Source organism: Lemur catta, chromosome 14 (genome assembly GCF_020740605.2).
Source record: "Lemur catta isolate mLemCat1 chromosome 14, mLemCat1.pri, whole genome shotgun sequence".
Classification (NCBI taxonomy): domain Eukaryota; kingdom Metazoa; phylum Chordata; class Mammalia; order Primates; family Lemuridae; genus Lemur; species Lemur catta.
Genome location: NC_059141.1, coordinates 1,606,270 through 1,624,024, shown reverse-complemented (window position 1 = coordinate 1,624,024; position 17,755 = coordinate 1,606,270). Strand labels below are relative to the sequence as shown.

General features: G+C 55.3%; 3 long non-coding RNA genes across 4 annotated transcripts; 1 reads left to right on the top strand and 2 right to left on the bottom strand.

Annotated features, from left to right (window-relative positions):
- The first annotated feature begins 4,718 nt into the window (after positions 1 to 4,718).
- LOC123650009 lies at positions 4,719 to 11,337 on the top strand. Its single transcript, XR_006739211.1, has 4 exons — positions 4,719 to 4,768; positions 7,655 to 7,821; positions 8,596 to 8,677; positions 11,221 to 11,337. It is a non-coding gene; the product is annotated as an uncharacterized LOC123650009 (long non-coding RNA).
- LOC123650010 lies at positions 7,326 to 13,309 on the bottom strand. The gene is made up of 3 exons (XR_006739212.1): positions 13,171 to 13,309; positions 8,591 to 8,675; positions 7,326 to 7,541 (listed from the first exon to the last, which is right to left on the bottom strand). It is a non-coding gene; the product is annotated as an uncharacterized LOC123650010 (long non-coding RNA).
- Positions 13,310 to 13,426: 117 nt separating this feature from the next.
- On the bottom strand, positions 13,427 to 16,624 carry LOC123650008. 2 transcript variants are annotated; one of them, XR_006739209.1, is made up of 4 exons: positions 16,495 to 16,624; positions 16,008 to 16,089; positions 14,502 to 15,243; positions 13,427 to 13,900 (listed from the first exon to the last, which is right to left on the bottom strand). It is a non-coding gene; the product is annotated as an uncharacterized LOC123650008 (long non-coding RNA). The 2 variants fall into 2 exon arrangements; XR_006739210.1 differs by having other exon boundaries at positions 16,008 to 16,060.
- Between the last annotated feature and the right edge of the window lie 1,131 nt (positions 16,625 to 17,755).

The window sequence follows — 17,755 nt, the reverse complement described above, 5'->3', positions numbered from 1 at the left end:
CTCCACGGGCACCTGAGCGAGATCCTCCAAGTGAAGCAAGTGTTGCTGTGTCCTCTGGGTCTCAAACAGAGCCGGCGGAGCAGTATTCTTGTTTTTCATGCCTTTGGATTAACTGGTGATGATTTACATTCATTTTTTTCCAGACGTGTTGGATTCAGTGAGTGAGTCTAAATTAAGATATTACCTACTGCCCACATCAGGATCTTTAGGAAATTCTACCTCTCATGCTTTACGTAAGTGTTGCTTAAAGATCTAAGTTCACATTAAGAGAAAAACGAAGCAAATTCTTGGGGCCTAGCAATGTTAATAGATTTCTTCTCTTTTTATGCAATTCAATTCTGTCATTAAGCTCATCGTAAGATAAGGTGAATTCTTCTAGAACTTCCACCCAATGTGTGCGAAATTGCTATGGAAGGAGAAAGAGTTAATTAGTTTCCACAAATACTTGTACTTCACCTGGGCGTATTTTGGTTGCAAAAAGATTTCAGGTCAATGCACTGAAAGTAAAAGTACACTAGGTTGATGCTTCACATTTCAGAGAGTGATTTATTTTTCAGGGCTTATTAGAAATGCCTAGTAAAGACCTTTTACTTATTTATTTAGTTTTTGCTTGCGAAACCTAAGGATTTTTTTTTTGTATTATGAAAGAGGTAGAAATAAAAATGTAGTCCAGTAAGAGGTTACACACAGCCATCTCGGTAAAAGCAAGTAACCGAGAGAAGAGGTGACACTGACAGCCTCCTACACATTATTAATATTCTACAATCTAAAATGTATAAAATCCCAACAATGTGAGCCAAATGCAGAAAAAAAAAATGTTTCTTAGACCAATCTAAAAGGAAACACCTGAGATGGGGTAGAGTTAATGGGTCTAAAGCCCCAGGCTTAATTCCCACAGTCCCAGGGTCAGCTCCGAAGTGATCAATCTCACGTGGTACCTGGTCTTGTCTGGAAGACGTGGGATAGATTAATTGATAAACTGATCAGCTGTCTAGCTGTTTTTCCTGATTATTTTGTCTAGAAACTGATGTTTTCTGGCTGCTGCCATCATGCTCTTGCTTTACGAGTCATGAACTTTGACACTGGATTCCAGGAAAATGTTCAGACTTGAGTCCCTCACTGCAAAGCAACCAACTAGCTCTAGCGCTGCTGTATGTCTTGCTTGGCTTTTCCAAACCTCGACCTTGCTGGGCACGGTACAATGGACGACACAGCCTAGACCCTTCTATAGGGACCTGCCTGAGCGGTGCTCCCACGGCAAAGTAAACTGCCAGCTGTCTTTCTGTTCCTTGTCACCACAGGTGTGTGCGTCCTGAGAACTCAGCCTTGAGAGACAGCCTCTCCTCTCCTGGTGTCCACCGGAGCCTCCCACCCGACCTCCACCTAGAGGAGGCCTTAGGAATCGGCTGAGTTGCAAAAGGAGCCGTGACCTGCTGTGCTAGTAGCCTGGGTCCTGCCAAGTTTGTGGTACGAGACCCCGGAAGCCACCTGTAAGTACTGTTGACTCAAGCCTCCAAGATAGCTAAGGCAGCACAGGGAATTGGTGAAAACTGCATCTCTGATTCCGAAGTAAGTCACAATTGAAAGCTAGAGGAGAGAGCAGGTTACAAATCCATGTGTATATATATTTAGTGATTTAATAAGCACTTGCACTTTGCTGCTCACGTGCAGGCCTTGCCCTGAGCACGTCACGAGCGTTAGCCACTGCAGTCCTCCAACAGAACAGCCCGGTCGCGCAGGCCCTGTTGGAGCCCGTCTCACAGCGGAGGACGGTGGGGCTGCCCCTCTGCTCGCTGCGTCACCACGCACTGCCCGCCTGCAGCAGGTGCAAGGTCATGCCGACAGCGGCTGCTTCCGGGGAAGGGCCCGGGGATTTGTCACCAGGGAAGAAAGGACATTTCCATTGCCACATGTGTCCTCTTCTCTCTGCAGAGAGACCCTGAGACAGGGGTCCCCTGAGAGCGGGACACTGCCGGGTGTGCCAGGGAGGAGGTGGGGAGCGCGGAGGGCCCGGGGACAGCGACACGTGGCGCAGCGCCCAGCGAGTCCCACGGAGGGGCCTGCGCCAGCCCCAGGGTGGGTGTCGCCAGCCAAGCAGGCCCCGCCGGGCAGGCGGACCCGGCCGCGCCGGAGCACTCATCCTCCCGCTTCCGGCTCGGCCCGGATGACCCGGAAGTTCACTCCCGGAAGTACATTCCGGCATTGTCGGCTCCTGGCTCCAGAGTGCGAGCTGAGCCGTGGGGCGCCTGTGTCGCTGTGGCCGGGCCAGGGCCCGTGTGTAGAAGTGGCAGAGGCGTCGCGGCAGGCGACGGCTCCGAGCACCCACTGCTAACTGTCTGTGCCATCTGAACGGATCCCATTGTGCGTTTTTTCCGAACAAAGGATTTATTGGCTCTTAGCGCTTCCTGTGCGTTACCGAGAGCAGGCCCGGGAGCCCTGGCTGGGGACACGGCCGTGAGCGGGGCCCGGGCTCCTGAGGACACACGGTCGCCCGCCGGCCCCACCAGGGGTCTCTCCCCGCCACGCCGGGACCCGCCCCGGGTAAGAGGCCTCTGGTGCCGCCTGGAGCCCCCGCTCCGCCGAGGGAGGACGGGCCTGGTGGGAGGCGGAGGCGCAGCCCGTCCGCGCCCTCGTGGGGACGCCGGGGTTCCGGGGAGGAGACGTGACAGAGGGGTACGCGAGACAGAGCCCTGGCCAGGCCTTGGGGACCTCGGCTGCCCCGGGCGAGCACGTGCCCGCCCCACAGGGGCGGCCTCTGTCTGAGGAAGGAGGTCTGCGCATCCAGAGAAGAGCAGGAGACAGGCCGGGCGGCGGAAGTGTCCCGCGGGATGTACGTGTCGGGTCCCCCTCAGGGAAGTTTAGCCCCAGAAGTCCCTGCCGCCGTCTTTCTCCAGCAGCCCCGGAGCCTGGGGAATTCCCTCCGGAATCCCGCACTCTGGGGCTCAGGGGAGGCGTGCCGGGGAGGAGCTGGGGGGTCGCCCGCACCTGGCGATTTGCTAGTGTAGAAGTAGAGCCAAGGACACTCCGGTGGGAGAGACTCCTCTTTGGACTGGGGAGCTCACGTGAAGAACGGCAGTTGGTGACAACAGTCTGGAAAGTGGTTCACAGCTGAGGATCAGGGACTGCAGTCTCCAAAGGCGCCGTGTCACTAAGTGTGGAGGCACAAGGGCTCCCCTCCTGCGTGTACGTTCTCGCCCCAAGTCTGTCCGACGTCCAGCACCGTGGGAAGAGGAGCCCTGATGCCCTCGGCACCTGCCCTGCGTCCCCCGAAGGCTCCCCGGTTCCTCTCAACTTCCTGTTTTCTTACCTGTTTTCTCAAGGCCACGAGAATAGGAAAATGAAAAGCGTTTTTTAAAAAAGAGAACAAGCAGAGGGCTCTCACAGACAGGATGTAAGAGGCGCAGAAAGGGGGTGCTTCTTCTGAAAGCAGATATGCAAGAGCCATCGTAGAGCTAAGGCTTTTTAAATGGACCAGATCAAACGTGCTTGTTTCCTGAGGAACCCGGGAGTTCCAGGAGATGAAGGCTGCTGTGTCCTGTACAGGCACCTCCCGCTGCCCCGTGCCTCTCCCCGCACACCAGGGGCTCAGTTTACGAACAGAAACTGTTTCTTAAAATCTGCCAAACTAATCAAGTATCATTTTCCTATGTAAATAAAACGGCGAAGATGAATTATTCAGGAGCCGGGCCGGAGCATTTGCAGGCATTCATCATGTACACAGATGTGTAATACAGTGTGTCTCTCTCAAGATGTTTTCTAATATTTATGAAAACAATTCATAAAATTAAATCTCATTAGTTCTAGATTAGCACTTGACATTCATCAGACTAATGACTCTTATTGCTGGAGGGGAACCCTAAGTTTCAGTAACACTTAATAGCTTCTTCTGATCAGTGTTCAGCAGAATTATCCCTACTTGTCTTTACAGAGATGCCTGTTCCTACAGAAGTATATTGTTATCTAGCTTGTAACTCAAAATTCCATTTCCGGTGGAAACATCTTTTGTTCAGTTTTATATTTTGAAACAATCATGTCAGGGAAAGCTTCCTGGAAGGCATCGATACACTAATCATGGCCATTTGTCGACTGTTAAATTATTCTGCTTTCCGGGATCGTCACTGGCCATGAATACACAAGGCGGGTGTTGTTGTCGGTGCAGCTCTGATTGCCTGGCTCAGGGGAGGAGAAGCCTGTGCTTTGATGAGTGTGTCAGTGTGTCATCAGCGAGCACTTGGCTGGTGTCATAGCACCTACTCCAGATGATTCCTGAGGGCCTTTGTCACCGGCATAACTCAATTCCTCGTGCTCACTCCAGATTAAGTAGATGAGCCATATTGTTAAGAGGCTCAGGGCCTCTCCTGTGATGCATCCCGGATACTGCAGGAGGAGCAGAGCCAGACGTGGGTGAGACTTTTCAGTCACCATATCTGGGACTGTGTTTTCCCAGCAGACAGCTGCCTCCCGGTCAGACCAGGCTCCCGCGAGCCTCGCTCTTGGGGGCGTCTCCAGCCAAGAACCTTTTCCTGTCTGGAGCATTTTGGTTCCTGAAATGTTATCAGCAGAGATTAATTTCTGTAATTTACATATTTTTCTGTCTGTCATATTTTGAAGCACAGACTTCCAGAGATTTGCATGTTTGAACATGGACGTCCATAACGTGAAAGCCATGCGTGTCACCTGGCAGGGGCCGCTGCTGTCCAGGGAGCAAATGCCTGCGTCACGCATGCTCTTCACTGCCGAGCGGGCTGAGGCCGCAGGAGCTGACCAGGTAACGGCATTAGAGGGCTCGGGGGAGAGGTCAGGGCCACAGAGACCCTGGGGGCAGAGCAGGGCTGAGTCCAGAGGGCGTCACTCACAGGGGAGGTGAGGGGAGGGTGTGGAGGCCTCGGGGCCGTGGGCCGTGGATGGGGGCAGCCGTGAAGGGCAGCTGGGAGGACTGTACCTAAGAGAGGGGCCGTCGAGGTCTAGAGAGAGTGACAGCAGCAGGTGCATGGACGCCACAGCAAGCACGCTGTCCGCAGCCACAGCCTGGCCGGGGACGGGGAGGCAACATCTCGGGAGGTGACAGGCATATGGAACATGAGGAGGGTGGGCCAGGCAGACTGTCACCAGGAAGGCTATCTGGGAGCCAATTGTGGGACAGAGTCGCTGTGCGGGGTGCCCACTGGAAGGGCCCTTCAGGGTCAACACCTGTTTTGGGGGGTGGGTAGAAACGGTTCAAGGGGATCTGTGATGCCTCAGTTGACCCCCCCTGGAGTTGTCCCCTTGGGACAAGAATGGCTCTGCCTTTGAACCTCTCCTCAATCAGTCACTGATGTGGCACATCTACGGGACATGGCCATGGTCAGCGTGGGGCCCTGAGAGCTGCGGGTCTGCTGCTGGGGGCACCGCAGCAGCTGGGCGGGACCCCTCCTCCTGGGGACCTGGGCGGGCGTCTCCGGGTCCAGGGCTCTGAGCCTTGCCCGTGGGGTCAGAGGGCTCTCGGCTTGTCCACTCACAAACCCTGCGGCTTTCTGCACCTTGCTCCCTCTTGGTTGGCAGGTCCTCACCTGCTTCCTGTGTGTCTTTATCAACTCCCAGCAAGCTGCACACCCCTAGGAGCAGGGCCGTGGCTCACCTGCGTGCCGGGTGTTTTCTGCAGTGCCGGCCATGTTGTTGGACGTGGGAGGCACACCCTGCCGTGGCCTCGGGTGCTGGGGACGGTGGGCCAGGGGGAGCCCAGGGACACGCACGTGTGTTCCCAGGGTGCCCTCCCGGGATCACGGTCTAAACTGTGAGCATTAAGATTGTTCTGAGTTAGGCGTTGTTCATCAACAGATTCTGAAAAAGGCTGACGATGCAGCCTTTCTGGAATGCTGTCTTTCCCCAGGGAGAAGAATCTCTGGGAGGCCAAAAAGAACATTTATGCAAAATCAGGGCTGAAAGGAAATTGAAGCTGGACCGGCCACCTCTGTTCCAAACTGTCTTTCTCAGCAGAATCGTTTCCGGGCACAGGCCCATCACCATGGAGGCCCCTGGCCAAGTCCCAGGTCCTGCTGCTGAGACGCAGGGAAGGCCACCTCCTTGCCACTGAGCTCCTCACCGTGCCGTGTGATTTGTTAACCGTCTCTCCAGTGCGATCAAGGCTCTGATGAAATATTTATTGATTTTTAAGAGCTGCCCATCTGTTATGAAGCAGCGGCCTTTTGTTGTGTGTTTGCTAGTTGTGCTCTCGTGTTCTTGGAGGCTGGCGGCTCCTACGCACTCGGGTCGTTTGCTTGGCATGTCCGCCCCCTGCGGGCACCTTCACTCTGCCCTTCTCATGTTGGTCAGGTTGTGAAGAAATATTAACCAAATTCCCCTATTGTGGGAAAAAAGAACTTTCGAGGCAAATGAGCCTGGAGGTTTTCAGAGACCAGCGTCTGTCTGGGCTGCAGCGTTCCCCTGACATCGAGCTTCGTCAGACTCTCGAGCCACGTTCGTGCCCCGGGTCTGTGCAGACCGGTCCTCACCTTCCTGCACGCACACGTGCTCACAGCTGTGCGCCTCTCTGATTATGGCCCCTGCCACCGTGTCACCGCCACCCCTTTCTGTGATGTCCTCTGCATTGCGGGGGCACCTGGAACCGCATTTCCTGAGCCTGCTCTGAATGGCTCTGGCCGGTGCCGGCCCGGGAGAGCCCCTCGTGTGAGCCCTGAGGGAGGGTCAGTCGCCTTTGCAAGCAGAGGTGCACATCTGGCAGAGGGCGGTGGCGAATAAGAGGTCCCCGAGAGTTTCCCGGAGAGCTCTGTGAACCGCCCATTGTGCTCTGGCAGGAGGCTGAGGCTGGGACCCCCGGCCAGGGGAGCGGCACACAGCGTTTGCTCCTGCTGCCCTCCCGATGGCCGAGCAAGCCGCTCTGGGCTTGCAGTACCTCGAACAACGCCGTTTCCCAGATCCAACTGTGCTCACGTAACAAGAGAGAATCCTGGTCCAAAAGCACAGAACCCTCCCAAGAAGGCGTAGTGACCCCAGGGAGAGGCGAGGGGGACTGATGGGACCTGGGGGAGGAGGAGGCGAGAAGCCCCCGGGCAGGGCCGAGTGGTGCAGAGCAGCAGTGCCCTGGGCCTGGAGGCAGAAGCAAGGCCCGAGGTCCCCTGACCCCTACTTGCCTCCCGGGGAGCAGGAGGGAGCTAAAGCCATGCCTGGGGGACCCACTGGATGTCAGGTGCTGTCCTGGGGTGTCGGGGAGCCCTGCTGCCTTCAACTTCCTGCCCAGCAGGTGTTTGTGATCCACTGCAGAGACTATAAAATATCAGTTGCAGTTTTGTTTATAGCAGTGTAAAAAAAAAAAAATCACACTTTTTTCCAAGATAGAGAAAATACAAAGAAGAACCACGGCGAGTGTTTTGGAATGTCACGGTCTGTGATGCACCCAGTCGTGGCCTCTGTCCCCACCCTGGCCACCCCTCACCCGCCTACGTGAACCTGCTTATTAATTTTGACACTTTTCACGACTTTCTTATCCGTCTTCTGTGGCTTGCTCTTCGGGTCATGGTTGGTTGTGGCTTCCCTCTTAGTAACTGAAAATTTGAAAATGATGTCAAAACAAAAGACTCTATTAGTTTTCTCCTTGTCAGTGTTTAGGTCACTGATGTGGGGACAGTTTATTGAGTCATTAATTACTATATTCTAGGAGCTGGGAGCAGTTGACAGCCATCAGCACGTGTCCCGTGATTACGAGTACCCCACCCTGCTGCTGAGACGTGCAGAAGTTGAGGAACTCAGTGGCCCTGACAGAGCCCTGCAGGCAGCACCATGGTGCTCCAGGGCCCAGGCCTGGGTGTGGACCTTCAGCCCCCGGTGAGTCTCGCCCAGCGACCCCTCCCTCTGTCTGCCTCGGTCCCTCTGCTCGCTCCCTCTCTCTCTTTCCTCTCCCTTCTCTTTCCTTCTTTTCTCCTGTGGGGTCCGGCCCGCAGACCAGAGATCACTGGGGGGTGCCTCACAGCGCTGGCAGGACACGTGCTTTCCATGCTCCGCTGTGCCAGGAATGTGCCCACCCTGATGCCCAGATCAAAGCCGATCTGCCAGACTGACGGGACATGCAGACATTTTGAGAAGGAGGCTCCTTTTTGTGAAAGGTCATGCCATTCCCCCCGAGTCTTGCGCAGTCCAGAAAATTGGCAAGTAGCCCCCACCCCCACTCACGGATGCTCTGTGGCCCACGCTGGTCTGACCCTCACAGCAGCCCTGCTTTGGAGTTGGACGTGGGTGCCAGAGTGAGCATCTGTCACCATGGCTGGAGGGCCAGACACCTGCTGGCACCTTCCAGAGCTCCCAGGGCACCCTTCCCTCCCAGAGCAAGGGTGTTCCCAAGACAGAGACCTTGCAAACCCCTACTGTGGCTCGGCTGTGTCCCACAAAAGCTCATGTCCCCAGTGTAGAAGTACTGAGAAGTGGGACACTAGGAGGTGATTGGGTCATGAGGGCTCTGTCCTCATGAATGAATTAATCCAGTAATGGATCAATGGATTATCGAGGGAGTGGGTTAGTTACTGTGGGAGCGAGTCTGTTACAAAAGCCAGTTTGGCAGTTTCTCATGAGCCCCCTCGTCCTTAATGCCCTGTGTCACCTCAGGATTCTGCAGAGAGTCCCCAGCAGCAAGAAGGCCGTCATCAGATGTGGTCCCTAGATCTTGGACTTCTGAACCTCCAGAACTGTAAGAAATACATTTTTGTCTTTAAAAAGTACCGAATCTCAAGTGTTCATTTATAGCAACAGAGAATGGACTAACACAGAAGTGGTCCCGGGTTGTGGGGCTGTTGTCGTAACAGACACATGAAAACCAGGGAGCAGCTGTAGGACGGGGTGACGGGCAGAGGCTAGGAGATTTTGGAGGAGGCTGGAAAATGTCTGCTTTGCTGTAAATGGAGCAGAGGGGTCTCTGGGGAGCGCTCAGAGGAAAAGAAGACCAGGGAAAATCTGGAACTTCTTAGATTACTAAGTGACTGTGACCTGAATGCTGGTAGAAACAAACTTGAACAGTAAAGGCCATTCTGACAGGGTCTCAGACAGAAATGAGGAGCAAGGTGTCGGAAACTGGATTAAAGGCCGTCTTTCCTATAAAGTAGCAAAGACTTTGGCTGAGTTGTGTCCATGTCCTAGGACTTCATGGAATACAGAACTTGTGAGCAGTTAGCTGGGACATCCAGCAGAAGAAATATCTAAGCAGCAAAACGTTCAGTCTGCTGCATGGTAAAATAAGGGAGAAATAAGATGCTTTAAAGACAGAATTTATAATTAAAAAGAAAGCAGGGCTGGGTGCAGTGACTCATGCTTGTAATCCTAGCACTCTGGGATGCTGAGGTGGGAGGATGGCTTCAGGCCAGGAGTTCAAGACAAGCCTGAGAAAGATCGAGAATCTGTCTCCGCAAAAAAGTAGATAAATTAGCTGGGCATGGCAGTGCTCACCTGTAGTCGGAGCTACTTGGGAGGCTGAGGCAGGAGGATTACTTAAGCCCAGGAGTTTGAGGCTGCAGTGAGCTCTGATGACACCACTGGACTCCAGCTTGGGCAACAGAGCGAGACCCTGTCTCAATACACACACACACACACACACACACACACACACGCACACACACACGCACACACACACACACACACACACACACATGTACAAAGGAAGCCAGGTGCAAAGATTTGGAAAACTCAGCCTGGCCGTGGTAAGAGTGGAAAAGCAAGTCCAGGAGGGAAACCAAAGGTGTGTCCCAGCAACTGTTTGCACAGAGACTGATACAAATAGAAGATGTCAGCTGAAGAACGATGCGGCTCATCCCTTTGGAGAGGAAAGCCTATCTCATGGAGGCCGCAGCCCACAGGCTGCCGTCTTGCAGGCTGGGAGCGCAGCCTCTGGCCAGAAGCCAAGAGCAAGCACTTCAAGGGAGGGACAGTGGGAACAGGAATTTATGCTGAGCAGGGTGGCCCAGCATGCATATTTAACAAGCTGTAGGAGGAGTCATGAACATTTATAAAAGGAGAAACATGCACATATATAATTGAACTTCATGGTACTTCGTGGGGTCCATGCACAAAAAGTGGTGGCCTTAGCATGATCTGAGCATGGAGCATTCGGCCCGCTGACATCAAAAGGGGAAGCAAAGCACCAAAGCCCTCACCGTGCATCCCCTGTAGACTGGCCAGAACCACTCTGTGGCTGGTGGAAGGAACGCTGGTCAGTTGTTCCCAAGGTTGGCTCTGTGAGCCTGTAGGGAGGACGGCCTGGTGGCAGTTAATGAAGGAGGGAGCGTAACGAGGCGTGTCCCACCTCCCATCCTGTCATGGCTAGGAACTCACTGTAAAGTTTTCTCTGGGGTCCCTTTGCCCATGAGGTGGTCCATTCAGTCTGTTGGGGAATTTGTTTTTATTTCTCTAAGGGGTCATTAAGACAACAGGAGAAGGACTCCAAGGACATGTCAGAGATCTTTGAGGCTGATTCTCCCATCACAGGTCAGAGCTCTGGGAGGGCAGGATGGGCCTGGGGTGCCCTCCGTGGGCTCGCTGCCCAGCCCGTTTGTGCCTCTGCTCCCACATTCTGGTGCAGGTTCCTCAGCTGCCCAGTTGTGGCTTAAGCAACCCCAGGGTGGCTGCACCCATGGTTGCAGAAGGTACGAGCCATGATCCTTGGCAATGTCAGTGTGGTGCCAGTTCTGTAGGCACGCAGCGTGCAGCAGCTGTGGAGGCCTGGCTTCCTCCACCTGGACCCCAAAGGATGTGTTGATTGCTGGGGCCCAGGTGGAAACCTGCTGCTGGGGCAGAGCCACTACAGGGCACCCCCACTAGGCAAAGCCAAGCAGAGCTGTGGGCTCAGAGCTGCCTCAGAGTGTCTGCACTGGGGAGATTTCTATTAATAGTAGAGTCATGGGGGTGGGATGACTACCAAGACCCCAGAGCTGTAGAGCTACTAGGGTGCAACACCAGCTTGGGAGAGCCGCTGCATGGCTGAGGCCGGCAAAGCCACGGGGGCAGGGCTGCCCCAGGCCTATGGGGGCCCGACCTCTAGCCCAGCATGTCCAGGAGGCAGCACAGAGTTAAAGATGGTTCTGGAGCCTTGACACTTAATGTTTTCCTGGTTGTGTTTTGGGATTACTTGGGACCAGTCACCCCTGTGTTTGTTCCTGCTGCTCCCTTTTGGAATGAGAATGCCTTTCCTACGGCTGTCTCTCAATTGTATTTTGGAAGTTGATAACTTGTTTGATTTCACAGGCTCATACCTGGAAGGAATTTGCCTCAAGGAGAATCGTGCCTTCAGTGCCACTCATACCTGCTTTAAATGATATTTGAAGCTTTGGGCCTGTGATTTGATGCTGGAACAAGGTAAGACTTTAGGGCTATTGAGATGGGCTGAATGGATCTTACATACGAGGACGTGTGTTTGGGGACCAGAGGTAGAATGTTGTGGTTTGAATGTCACACCGAGTTCATGCCTCCACTATGGCAGTGCTGAGAGGTGGAACCTTTGGGAGGTGGCTCTGCCTTCATGAGTGAATTAACCCACTTAGGGATGAATGGGTTAATGGGTTATGGAGGGAACTGGACAGTTGCCATGGAAGTGGGTCTGCTCTAAAAGCTAATTTGGCCATCTCTCGTGGGTCCCCTCACCACTCGAGCCCTGTGCCACCTCTGCACTCCGCAGAGTCCCCACCAGCAAGAAGGCCCACACTGGTGGCGGCCCCTAGACCTTGGGCTTCCCAGCTTTCAGAACTGCAAGAGATAAATTTCTTTTCTTTATGAATCACTTGGTCTCAAGTATCCCTTTATAGCAACAGAAAATGGACCAAGACATCCCCATCTTAAAAAGTACTCCAAGTAGTCCTCTGGGGAAACTTTCTCTCTCTGGCTATGGGCCTCCCAGGCATTGTGAGCCCCCCTGGCCCAGGCAGGGTCCAGCCCAGTTCTCTCCGGTGGTCTTACGCTTTAGCTGTGCCGGTGAGCGTGAGGCAGGAGCGCAATGCTGGGTGGGTGCACAACAGGGAGGGTAATACCAGCGGCAGTTGCGTTGTAGGCTCTATTCCTTCCCCTTTGCATGGATTTAGCTGTTTTTTCCCAGAGAAACTCTGGGGTCTTACTGTCATGCAGGGTGGGCTAACTACAGTAACACAGAAACCCCAGAATGTGAAATGGCTCAAGGACATTGGAAACTGGCTTCTGACTCAGCTAAGAGCCGTGAGCTGGCGGCTGGCCGTGCTGGCCATGCAGTCTCTCAGGGACCCAGCTGAAGCAGGCTCGGCCTCCTCAGCACACGGGGTTCCCAAGGTTGCCGTGCAATCCTTTCCTTTCCAGACAGCCAGGAAGGGGAAGAGACATGGCGGAGAAGCGACCAGGTTTCTGTGGTCAGGCCGGGATGGGAGCCCAGGGCTTGCGCTGGGGTTTCACTGGCTACAGCTCAATCAGGTAGGTGACTGCACTGACTGCAAGGGCAGCTGGGAAATGTTACCATGGCGAAGTTCTTTCCCAGGGAACATCCCATGCCAGGGACGGAGCGCTGGCAGGTGACTCTGCCAATGTGTGGTTGGCTCAGTTTACAAAGCAGGGAACTGAGGCAGCGTGAGCTTCAGTTGCCCGAGCCACACGGCTGTAAACTGCAAGCACAGTGCCATGCCCTGGGCCACCACACAGGCTTTGTGCACTCTGGTCCCCGTGTGGGAAATGTGGCATGGCCAGGAAGGCATGTGGCCTTTCACTGCTGGGCAGTAGAATGCACGAGGCAAGTTGATCTCTGCTCTGCAGCCTCTGGGCCCCGGGGTGGTCCTTAGAGGACGGGGACTGACCGACGCTGGGTGGGGGAGCTGCGCCCTGGCTCTCTGCCCCGAGGTTCCTGGGACTGGAGCGGGATGGAGTCTGAGTGTCCGGAGAACGGCTGTCCAGGACGTGCGGTTGGTGTCTGAGGCCCTGTCCCCTGGCTGTGCTTTACTGGGGGCTCTGTGGGAACCGAGTGGCCACCACCACTGTTTGGAAGAATATTCCAGCATCATGGGGGCTGGGTGGCATTCCGTCCAGGGACTGGCAGTGCTGACGCAGTGGAAGGGCCCACACAGGGGAGGGGCTTGGCTCAAACGAGGGCCATTCTCACAGACGAGCTCTGTGCTGCCCACGTGGGCAGGGCTGTCCCACCTTCAGGCCACCACCCAGCCCCACCATGGCATGGGACCTCACCCTTCCTTTGTCCTCATCCATGTGCTCTCGTGTCCCCTCCCAAACCGCAGCTGACCTTCGGCCTCCCTCGGAGGAGACCTTCACTGCAGATCGGCGGAGTCCCGGTGCTTCCGTGTCTGACCTCTGGGCCCCGTGACGGCAGCTGGCAAGAGTGGGACACATCTGCTGTCTCTGGACAAATGCCCGACTTACACGCCAAACCCCAGCAAGAGCTGATTTTCCAGCTCAACTTATTTTAAGATATTTAAATCAGCCAACAGTTTATTCTGAAGCAGTGAATACACAGGCTGTGCAACTTAGAGTAATCCCACGGACCTGAGGACTCAGCCTGCCACCTACATGCACACCGGGGCCTCTCTGGCCCCAGCGTGGTGTCGGTGGTACCTGCAGCTTCTGCATTCACGCCAGCGTGACTCTTCCAAGTGTGATGTCAGCGAGCTTTCATCTTCACAAATAAACACTCTCTCAAACGCACCTGGGGTGCAGGTGAGAGTGAGTGAATTGCGTTTGAACACGCACAGACAGGCAGGGGTGGAGCCTCCAGTCCAGCCGGGCCGTGACTTGCCAGGAGCCAGCCGGGCGACACAGACCCTGTGAGAGGCTGCAGTCCTGAGCGTGGTTCTCTGGGACGAACCCCGGAGGCTGGGGTGTCAGGGTGACGTCGCCAAGCTTCTGGGACCAGGATGAGGAGAAGGAATCATGCTAGAGCCGGCATTGACGGCTTATGACCCTGTGTAAATATGTTGGGTGTTAAAGTGATATTTCTTTAAAAAGTCAAATTTGAGTAACTACTTTATAAATTAACAGGCAAGATACTTACTTTTTGTTACCTTTTTGTTATTTTATTTCTGAATATGCCATGGGTAAGGCGGCAGTGACATGTTATCATTAGTATTTATTCCAATTACTCAGTTTATCGTATTCCCACCCACTGGCCTGTGCCGCATCAATTGCTTTATATCAATTAACGGAACTATTAATGAATTAATCAGTCAATTAGCTAATCCATCAACCAAGCAACCCATCAGTTAACTAACCCGATCCGTGTTTTCTTCCCTCCCCTTCCTTCCTGTCTTCCCTCTCTCCTTCCTTCTTTCCACCCCGTTCCACCTTCCCTCTGAGACCTGCTCTCCTTGACCAGGGCTGTGGCGGGTCCCCTGCGGCCCTTTCTGGTCAGGTCTCGGCCTTGGTCCGCACCCCTGCTGGGTGAGTCCTGCTGTCCCTTAGGGGGCAGCCCCGCCCCAGCCGACTGGCCCCTCGCCCCAGCGTGGTCCCCCTACCTCCCTCAAACAGCCTGCTCATCCCCCACCCCCGCTGCTCTGGGCTGTCACCTGCTCTTGCTGTGCCTAGAGTGGAGCCAGTTCCAGGCGGGGTCTCTCCCTCCACTGCAGGTGTTCCCGGAGGTGTCAGTCTTTCTGCTGTAACTTCCGTCTGGCTCTGGTTTCCTTCCTTCCATACACATCACGGGTCCCGTGTTTGCTAAGCGTGGGGCGGGCCAGCACGCCAGCCTCCGTCTCACTGGTGGGAGGGACAGTCACAGGGGTGACCCAGTGCAGTAAAATGCAGGGGATTCGTGGTGACTGAGTGTGTGGTGGGAGGACAAGGGGGAGGAGACAGGGGCCGCTGGCCTGGCTGCAGCGTCTGTTCTTCCCACTCGCTCACGCAGGCTCAGGCCCAGTGTTTATGCCACGATCACATGTGCCCCCAGGCCACGCCACTGCATAATAGAACAGCCGAAAGGAGAGGAGGGGGCCCTGCCGGGAAGAGCGGGGCGGGTGTCTGCCGGGGTGGGGGGAGGTCGCACCGCAGAGGGCTTGCGGCTCCTACCTGGCGGTGAGTCCATGTCCTGCTGGCAGCACGAGGCCCCTTCTCACGGTGGGGGCTGCTCTGCACAGGTGGGCTGACCCCTGGCCAACCACAGGACAGGAGTGGAGATTGTCACACAGGACCCCAGGCAGGGGACTGGGCTCAGGGAATGTCAGCCACCACTTGCCCACTGATTCATGGAGCCACTGAGCATGTTCTGCCACCTCAGGGGCCTCTTCTGGGGTCTCCTTGGCCGTGTGAGCAGGCCTGAGGGAGAGAGGATGAGTCTTCCCAGGGTGAGGACATTGGGGCATGGAAAAGTGACCCAGATTCTCAAGGGCAGACGGCTACCACCACGTTACTCCCCTCAGTCAGCAAGAGGCAGACATGTGGACTGGCCCTGTGTCACTGACAGCCATGCTCCCCGCTGTCCCCCTCTTGGAGCACTTTGGTGAGACCCAGCCGGGCTGCTGGGGCACCACAGGCAGCTGCCGGGCACCCGGGGAAGTAGGAGGGGGCAGCCATGTGGCCTGGGATGGGCACAGTGGGGTGAGCTGCTCCCCTTCCCGTTTCTGTCCACCCGGAGGCCCCACACCTACAGAGGGGCAGACCAGGGCTACTCCCTGCAGCCCCTGTCCTTGCACGAGCACACGTGATGGCCCTGGGTCCCACGTGTCCGGCAGCGAATGGATCCAGGACTGCAGGGAGGAGGAGGTCCGGCTTTGAAGTCAGACGGGGTAGGTCCAGGCCCGTCTCTGCCTTCTACCCTCTGAAACCTTGGGCAGGCCACCAAAACCCTCCAGGCCTCAGTTTCCCTATCTGTCCTGTGGTGGTGAGGACAGTAACCCCCTGTGGGACATTAGAACTAAGCCAGATTCTGCACATAAGGGCCTCACCCCCTGCCAGGGCACCCTGGTCCCCGAACGGTCGATTTTCTGACTACGATTATTCTAAGGAAGCCCCCCCCGCCCCCCACCAGCCCCATCTGGTGCACCAGCCCCACCCCACCCCCCCAGGGCTCTGCTCCTCACCGTGGGTGTCGTCTTTAGAGGTTCGTCTTCAGAGGTTCGTCACAGGCTCTATCCTGGAGGAACAGCGAGGAGGGGACACCTGCTAATGAGATAATCGACTGAGGCCGTTTGTAGCCGGCAATGCTGAAGGCACCGGGCCTGTGCCTTATCTCCGGGAAAGAAAATCAGGGCTCCTGAGAAACCAGTTTCCTCTCCAGGACACCTGACTCCACATCGACAGCGGGGTCAGACCAGTTAGAAGAGGAACCTGCACTCGGTTCCCTTTCAGAAACAGCCTGTCACGTCCCCACGCGGGGGCAGCCCGCGCCCCTTGTGGCGTTTCTCTTTTAACCGCCCAGTGCCGTCCTCCCGCCCGGGCCGGGACACAGGCAGGAACAGGAATCGGAAAGTGGCTGCACTTGGGAGGTGGGCGCAGCCCCCGCATCCCCCCGCCGGCCCCCCACCCCGACCCGGGTCCAGGCTGGAACCAGAACCAGAGCTGCCTCACCTGGGAGACGGCGCCAGCCCGCCAGCCATTCCACAGGCGCTTTTAAAAAGTATCTATTGGAAATAAACTTTCGTAAGAGCAAAGGTGACTCCATGACAGGCTAGGCTTCCTGGAATAGGCCAAGTTTCAGTTTCCCCGGCGTGGGCCCTCCCCTTCCCGGAAATGACGCCGATGACCACCGGAGCCGAGACTTGGAGCCGACCAATCAGGAGTTAACGCGACCATGGAACCGACCAATCAGGAGCCGACACGGTCAGCCAGTCTTGAAGGAACAAATGAACTGAGGGAGGGAGGGGGATGGTGTGCCCAGCGTATGTAACCTACTGAAAAGCATAAAAGCTTAATTTTTAGCCCAGGGCCGGGGCCTGGTTCGTGGAGAGGCCACTGCGTTGGTGCTCTGGGACTTGGACCCTGGCTTGAGGAAGCCAGTAAACTCCTTTGCCGTTTGCAGCCTCGGTGACTCTGCCTCTCTGTTCCTGGGGCCGAGGGGAACCGGCTCTAACACTTTCCTCTCAGGACTGCTTTAGCTGCGTCCCGCAGATTTTGATAACTTGTGTCTCCTTTGTCATTTAGTTCAAAGAATCTTTTGATTTCCATCTTGATTTCCTTGTTTATGAAATAATCATTCAGGAGAAGGTTGTTTAGTTTCCATGACTTTGAGTAGAAATGGGAGTTTCTGTTAGGGTTGATGCTGCTTTTATTCCACTGTGGTCTGAGAAGATGCCTGCAGGGCATTCCCAGAATCCAGCGTGAGATCCCCTGGCTATGACATACCCAGGAAAAGTGCTCTGGAATTCAGAGAAGCGAAGACAATTGTGATCTGTTTGATGGACACTTTAAAATGTCTTTAAAATGTCTTCCTTCTGCCTTTCTGCCTAAAGGAAGCATATCCTAGGGACTGAAACGGGAGCAAGGGAAGGACAGCTTCTCAGGTAGTTGACGTGAGCAGGGACTGTGACAAGGGAAGTGGGGGGAGGGAAGGGGAGGGGGGAGGGGATGGGACGGGGAGATACACTTCCTAAGGGAGTGGGAAAAGTTTTTTTTTTTTTTGAGACAGGGTCTTGCTCTGTCACCCAGGCTAGAGTGCAGTGGCATCATCACAGCTCGCTGCAGCCTCCAACTACTGGGCTCGAGTGATCCTCCTGCCTCAGCCTCCCAAGTAGCTGGGACTACAGGTGCACCACCACACCTGGCTAATTTTTTCTATTTTGGGTTGACGGGGTCTCACTCTTGCTCAGGCTGGTCTCCATCTCCTGGCCTC